Below are 8123 nucleotides of genomic sequence, written 5' to 3' on the forward strand. Positions count from 1 at the left end.
ATGTGACTTTCTTGATATTTTGCATTTTGCAGTTTTTATATAACCTTAAAATAGTGATTACTGTGTTAAATAAATCTGTAAACAATTTGATAAAACTTATGTCAGTTATGCGTATAATTGGAAGTTCATCCTAATTGAAATTTCCACGCAATTTCCTATACAAATCCATTAGTTCAAGGGCGACCGTGTCAAAATTGTCACCTAAATTGTCAAATGGTATACAAGCCTACGTTAGCAGTTTGGTTTCGAGTATTTTTGGGAAAGAAATAAAAATAAAATAAAAGTATCGTTTTATTCATATTTTAAATTAAAAAAAATAGATGAAAAACTAATAGCTTTTATAATTTTATATTTATAAATTTATGGTGTGTTCGGCACGTAGCTTTTTGGAGCTTCTAACTTCTAGCTTTTAAAAAAACGCTAGTTAAAAAGAACAAGTCTCGTTCGGTGACAGGAGCGTTTTGCTTTTAACCTAAACAAAAAACTCCAAAATCAAAAGCTACATGGAGTAGCTTTCAACAAAAAGTTTCAAAATCAAAAGCTATCCGCTACCAGCTAGTTTTGCCGAACACGCCCTTAGTACAATTTTGATGTTTTTGTGATTATTACATGTAAGTATTTGATAATAATAACAAAATTAAAAACTATAAGAAAAACAATAATTCAAGCACTATGGAAACTTCACTTGTTTTCCTTTATATTTCCGTCGAAATTAAAAATAAAGGTTTGAAAAGTAATGATAGGAATCTTACCTCCCTTTCCCCGTCATTTCCCTTTAAAAAAAAAACAAAAGCTTTAATCACAAGTAATTGACTTATGAGTTATGACCATGTCAAAGTTTCTAGGCATATAAATTGGAACATAGTCACATAGGTAAAGTAAAAAGACTATATAAATTGGAATACATACTCTAATTATCATAATACTTGAATAGAGGCAACCAGCATGGCCCGGATGATTGATATTGGGAGCAACAGCGGAGGAATTCTCAACTTCGAGGGTTCCCATATCGCGTTCATGTTATGCATGATTGTGGTGTCTATGTCGGTCTTGTCGATGATTATATTTGCTTGTGGTGACTCTGGTGATCATAAATCCGAGAAGAAACATCGCCGCAATAATCACGCTTTCGCTTTTGGTGGCATAGCAGGTGCCGCTAGTAGTGGTGGAGGAGGCGGCGGTGGTGGTGGTTGTGGTGGTGGTGGTGGTGGAGGTGGTGGTTGTTAAGTATATAAATGAAAAACAATAATCATTTACAAATTATGCAATATATGTATCTTAGTTGCATGTATTTAATAATAAATCAGAGAAAACTAGATGGTTGTTTTGGAGATCACGTCAAAGTAAGATACTAAGATGCTATTAGGCGGGTCCCATACAAGAAATGATACGAGGGTGGATGCCTTGGTTGACATTTTTGAGGTGCTTCTGATGCTTGGGTACCCTCGATCTACTGTTTTCTTTTCTCATATCTTAATCCAATTATTCGGTTCCTGGTATTTGTATATTTAATCGACTTTGTAAGACTTTATTTGCCTAGCTTCAAGCTAGCTTTTTATTTATAAAACTTGCTGTCTTTTCGATTGGTTAAATCACAAACATTGGCCGCTTCAAGTCTTTCATTTTAATCTCTAGTCTAACAATTTAGAAAAATCATAAGCATTTGTACACGAAGATTAAGAAAACCTGAAGATTTGTTTTTGAAATGATCAGAAAACTTCTAAACGTCGACTGAATGATAACTGCAGCATCATGTTCGGAGGTCAAATTAGTCTTTTACTTTGAGTTTTCTGAAATTGACTCTGTAACTGTGGCTTTAGAACCCTTGATAAATGTTGAATCCTTGTCAATTGAAATGGTTTGCTTTCGAATTTCCTGCGGAACCAGAATGATCAGGCATCTCTACGGTTTTTCCATATCCCAAATCTGGCGACGACTTTGTGGCGTGGTTTCCTCGGGGTATTTTGCTTGGAGTAAATTACACTAATGGTCATGTGGTTTGAGGTAATGCGTACATGGTTCTTAATTAGTTGGTTTTTTTTTTTTTTTTTTTTTTTTTTTTTTTTTTTTTTTTTTTTTTTAACTTGGACGGTCTGTATAATGTATTTTTGTTTTTCGTTTGGAACTAAAAAGACTATATTGCCCTTATTTATTTCTTTTTGGATTTATTTATTGTTTATTTCTTATTTTGTTTAAAAACCTTTTTACTATTTGTTTATTATTTATATTATTTATTTACTATTATAATTTTATAAAGTAATAAAACCTACCCTTATATGGTTATAACGCTAATTCGCTTTATACCTACACCTTCAAAATGTAAAGCTGCCATCAATCATTCTCCTCCCCATCTTCATCAATATCGTCTTCGGCAGATACCATAGTGTTATGATCCCACATCGGCTTAAAAGTGCTATAAGTGGGTGACTTATATGTCTAGGTGTCCCCTCCTCCTACAAGCTGGCTTTTCGGAGTGAGTTCTGCACTTGAGCTTATGGCATGATACGAGCCTAGTATGGGATGAATTTGTATCAGTTGGTATCAGAGCCGTCCCCATCTTTCGAAGTGCCAACACTTGGAGTGGTGGCCTACACAATGTTGACTTGGACCCGAAAAGAGGGGTGCCAACCGTGACCAACAATGACTCGGAGGTGTCCCTTCCTCCTACAAGCTGACTTTTGGGAGTGAGTTCTACACTTGGGCTTATGGCATGATAAAGGCCTAGTATGTGATGTGTTTGTATCACATAGCCACCAGATGTAACACCTAGTTTGAGCATTGGTTGGAAACTTGCCAATGGAGAAGTTTCATGCATGGACTCGGCAAGTTGCGAGCTCAACTCGTTGAGTAGGGTCGTATTTCAGGGGCACGAATCGGAAGTGGCTCGGCAAGTCAGAAGGCCGACTCGACGAGTCAGTGCTGTTTAATGAAAACCCTAATTTTGGGGTTTGCCCCTATATAAGCCTCATTAAACGCTCTTGTAGTCTCCCTTAACATCATAAGAGACTGTGTAGGGCCGCAAACTCCCTAGTGTGTGAAGTGTGTGCATTTGAGAGCTTGACTTTGGGAATTTGGGAACGAATCCAAGTTTGGAGAAGAAGAATCAAGGGGAAAACACTGGATCTAGCATCTAGTTTGTCTTGGACATCAAATTGAGGTATGAATCTTTTGATGGGTTTTGAACAAACAATCATATGTGTGCATGCAACCCTAGATTTGGAACTATGTTTTCACTATTAGATACACAACTTTATGAACACATGAAGAACCCTAGCATGCTCCTAGTATTTTCGAAATTCACATAGAAAGATAGATCACATACCTCTTGTTGTTATATTGCAATAACAACTCAAATCTTCAAACCCTAAGTCTTGAAAGCAAGTACCACAAGTGTAGTACCTCTAATGGCTCACAAACACCACAAGCAATTGGAGAGGCAATAGAGAGAGAAGAGGAGAGGTAGAAATCGGCTCTAGGAACCCTAGGGATCAAGTGGTACGATTTCTATGGCCTTAGGGGTCTTTATATAGGGTAGATATTAGGGTTTCAGTCCTTATCCTTATCTAGTTGCTTGCCCACCAAGTAACCATAAGATAAGCCTTGATAACCCTTATCCTTGGACGATTTCAAGGATTCCTTATCCCTTGAATTCGTCCAACCTATATCTAGGGTAACCATTGCCCTACTTTGCAACTATCATATAATTACAATTCAGCCCCTCTAGTTTAATTAATTACACTTGATCACAAAATTAATTCCTAATTAATTATTGACCAATATTAATTAAACAAATATGATTTCTCTTTTAATATATTATTCTTATAATACATTAATAAATCATAATAACCTCTTTCTCTATTTATTTCTCCAGTCAAGTTGCTTTCGTGAAGGCAACCCAAAAGGACCATGCATAACCGGGTCAAGTACTTACCAAATATGGTTACGGGCTTAGACACTAATCCAACATCTTTTACGTTAATCCTATATTCTATTTGAGAGTTCATGACCAAACTTTGAGGAAATGGAAGCAAGCCTAGATCTGGACCTATCACAAGGGTATGGTTCCAGATCAGAACCCCACTAGGTCCCAAATATCATAAAGTTGCATGCTTTATAAGCTTATTCCCTCTCCATGTATGAAAACCTTGTTGGAGGATTAGTTTTGGTGTTTACGGTTATCAAAGGCCCTGCATGCACGTAAAGTTTGTAACTTTACGTGAAATCTACAATAGGAGATGATGGATCTGAAGCTTGGGACCTTAAGTCTCACTAGAAAGGACAGTAACTGATATTGCCATATTTATACATATTTTTAGGCAATATTTAAGTACAGTTTTATATATGTTTTGGTCATTTGCATAGAATAATGGTACTTATAAGGTTAAATTATATTTTTCAGCCAAAATAAAGCATTTTAGAAGAAAGGGACCAAAAGTGACAATTTATTGAACATTGGAGGCTTGAAGAATAAAAGATGAAGTATTTCACGGAATATCCTAGGGCCACGACGTGAATTAATAATCACAACGTGGAATCGATATTTTCAGAAGATAAGTACGCGAAGAAAGAATTCTTGACGAATACAGATAATTCCTAAAGTCACGTCGTGGAGCTTCCTGCCATGACGTGGAACGTGATTTTCCAGAAAATATATATACCCCTCTCCATTACGATTGGGGAGACTTTTGGCTGGCTTAGAAGGATTCTTGGAGACGAATTTCAGAGGAAAAGAAGACCTGGAAGCTGGTTTTAACACCAAGGAAGAAGTTCATAATTTGGTTTATAGATTGGTACACTTAAACATGTCTTTGATTATAGTTTTTGTTTATTTAGCTGTTAGTATGTCCAGCTAAATCTAGCTGCTTCTGTTAGCTAGATGAAGCTGGAACTGATGGTTTTAATACATTAGACTTGACTTTACTTGTTGGTGATACGATTGTGTTGATTGATTTTACCTAGCATGCTTGAATTAATTATTTGATTGATTTAAATTCTTGTTCTGTGTAGTTAGTGAACACAAATCTGCATGAATTTGAATACCTAATAATATAGTGAACACTAGTTATTAGAGCTAAGATCAAACCAATTTTAGATAAGTAATTGAACCATTGAATTAAGTTGTGTTAGAGAACTCATATTATGACTGCAATTGTGTTTTGATTAATCAATCTTTCATGGCTCCAATCTTATTCAATAATTGATTCTGTGTTAACTATTGTGTGACCATACATAGATTTACATGAATTGATTAATATTTAGTAGATTTAGAACTAAATTGCTAATACTTCTTTAATTTAGTAACCAACAGTAATAGTTCTAGCTAATGTATAATCATTGAGTGAAAGCGGATTCGAACTAACATAAGTGTTTTGTTTATTGATTGAGTTTTTGTTAAAGAATTAAGTTAGTCTGATCTTGCAAAATCAGATAAAAACCCCTTTTTAGCTTATTAATAGTTAGATTAATTTAGTAGTGAATAGATTAATTAATAACACCGTTCCCTGTGACCGACACCCGACTTACCTAAGCTATACTGTAATCTGACTAGGTACACTGCCTACAAGTGCATAGTTAGTCTAAGTTTGTTAGGTTATAAATTATAAAATTAGTGGGTACTTCCGTGCACATCAGTAATTAGGATGAACTTTTGGGGACTCGATGAGTTGTGCAAGTGACTCGGCGAGTCGAGAGGGTTTTCTCGTTTACGGCCAAGGGTATGCGGCTAAGGGTGTACGGCCAAGGGTTTACGGTCAAAGGTGTATGGTTGGTGGTTTACGGTCGTAAACACCAAGGGACTCGACGAGTCCCTCGGGTGACTCGGTGAATCGACAAGTTAAACAGGGAACCCGACGAGTGAATGATTATACTCGGCGAGTCAAGGTCAATATGCACTGTTGACCTTGATTGTAGACTTTGACTTTGACCAGGGTTGACCTTTGGGGTATTTATGGGACTATGCTGAGATATTTACTCATTGATTATAAACAGTTTGGGAAGAGCAACACAAGACATACCTGAATCCAGTTTTCCAGTTCAGTCTTTGAGAGGTGAGTCTTCTCACCATACCAATGGGTCTAAGGCACCAAGACCGGCCCATTTTATGATTGTTGGTGTACTTGCTATGTAGAAGTGTGTGATATGTATGTATGCATGATATGCAGTAGAGATAACCTTTGTGGCTAATGGTAGATATAGCCTTTTGGCTAGTGGTAGAGACAACCTTTAGTGATGACAAACGTAAATGCTCGGCCGGGCTAGGGCTAATTTGATTTGTTCAATTAGTCAGTCGTCATAAATCGGAAGTCGAGAAATAGTACAAAGAGAATGATTAGAAACCATGTCTAATGATATCTAGAATGGAGGAATATATGATCCGTTATCTAAAGGACACACGTATCTGATAGGATCAAAGTTGACAGCGGCTTTGGAAAGCTACGATTGCAGATCAGGATCTGAAGTCATACGCAAAATAGTTATTAGACTTAATCAAGTAGGAGACTGTTGGATTAGTGTCTAAGTCCATAACTACTTTTGTATGTACTTGATCCGATGGTGCATGGTCCTTTTGGGTTGCCTTCACCAAAGCAACTTGATAGGATGAATTATGGAGTGAAAGGATTAAATATGATTTATTAATATATTATGGGAATAATATATTAAAGGAGAAATCATATTGTTTAATTAATATTAGTCAAGAATTAATAAGAATTAAGTTTGTGACTAAAAGAGATTAATTAAACTTAAGGGACTGGAATTGTAATTATAAGATAATTGCAATTGGGCTATGGATTGCCTCATATTATAGGGTTGGACGAATTCTACGGGGAAACCCATTAGAAATCGTCCAAGGCCTTTAAGGAAAGGAGTCCATGGGTTGCTTAGGGCTTAAGCATCCAAATTAGGGTTTCCTTGTTAGATAACCCTAATAGCCTCACTATATATAGAACCCTTATGCTCCAAAAACGTGGTGAACAAATTATCTAGGGTTTCCACACGTTTTTGGGCAACCTCCTTCTCTTCTCTTCTTCATCCTCTTGCTCTTGGTGTTTGTGAACCATTAGAGGAGTGACATTTGTGACTCTAAGCTTTCTAAAGTCAATACAAGGAGGATTTGAGATTGTTATTGCTGCATAACAATCAAGGTATGATCTAAACCCTAATTATATGTTATATTGATTATCATATGCTAGATCTAGGGTTTATAGTCTTGGATAAATTGCATGTACAATAGAGAAACCTAGATCCAAGCATTAGGGTTTGTATGAGCACATAGGATGTTCTTATGATCAAAACCCATCAGTGGTATCAGAGCCTTGATTGGTTTCTATCGTATTGATGCATTATGTAGCTGAAAATTGAATTCTGGCTTACTGTTCGACCTGAATCGGTGAGTCACTACTTGGACTCGGTGAGTCAGCCCTACTCGACGAGTTCCAAAGTTTGACTTGGCGAGTCGGAGCGTCAGACAGAGGAAATCTCGGATTTTGTTGCTGTTTTGCTTAAGGATAATTACCATATTCGTTTTAAACTTATAAAATATGAATTTTATTGTTTCTTAAAGGATATCCTTGCCAAAACACAAGATAATTACCAATTGATTAGATAATAACTTCCTTATATGCTAAAGATTGGATTATTTGTATTAATTGGGTAACTTATTTTGCAAGAAATTGAAATTAGGTCAAATATAGATAATGATGAAATTAATTGTTTAATTTATATTATTTGTTATTTGATTCTTGTGTTATGAAAAGTTTCAAATTTTCCCCTTTAGGTTTTATAGTTTAAATTTAAACTCAAAAGTTTAGTTTTGAAATTTAAATAGTTGAAACCCTAATGTTTTGAAAAGGTTTCAAAACTTGTCCTTAAGTTTTGGAATTTAAATTTTGATTAAAAGTATAATTTTGATGTATATTTAAATTCTAAACCCAAATGTTTTGAAATGTTTCAAAACTTGCCCTCAAGTTTTGGAATTTAAAAGTTGGTTAAAAGGTTTAATTAGGAATGTTAAATTCTAAAACCCTAGTATTGTTTTGAAATGTTCATATCACACCCTTATGGTTTTATTAATTAATTAAGGTGTATAATTAAAAGAGGTTTAATAAATCCATAAAAGTTTAGGT

This window comes from Lactuca serriola, chromosome 7, assembly GCF_051521515.1.
Source record: "Lactuca serriola cultivar US96UC23 chromosome 7, Lser_US96UC23_V15, whole genome shotgun sequence".
Lineage (NCBI taxonomy): Eukaryota > Viridiplantae > Streptophyta > Magnoliopsida > Asterales > Asteraceae > Lactuca > Lactuca serriola.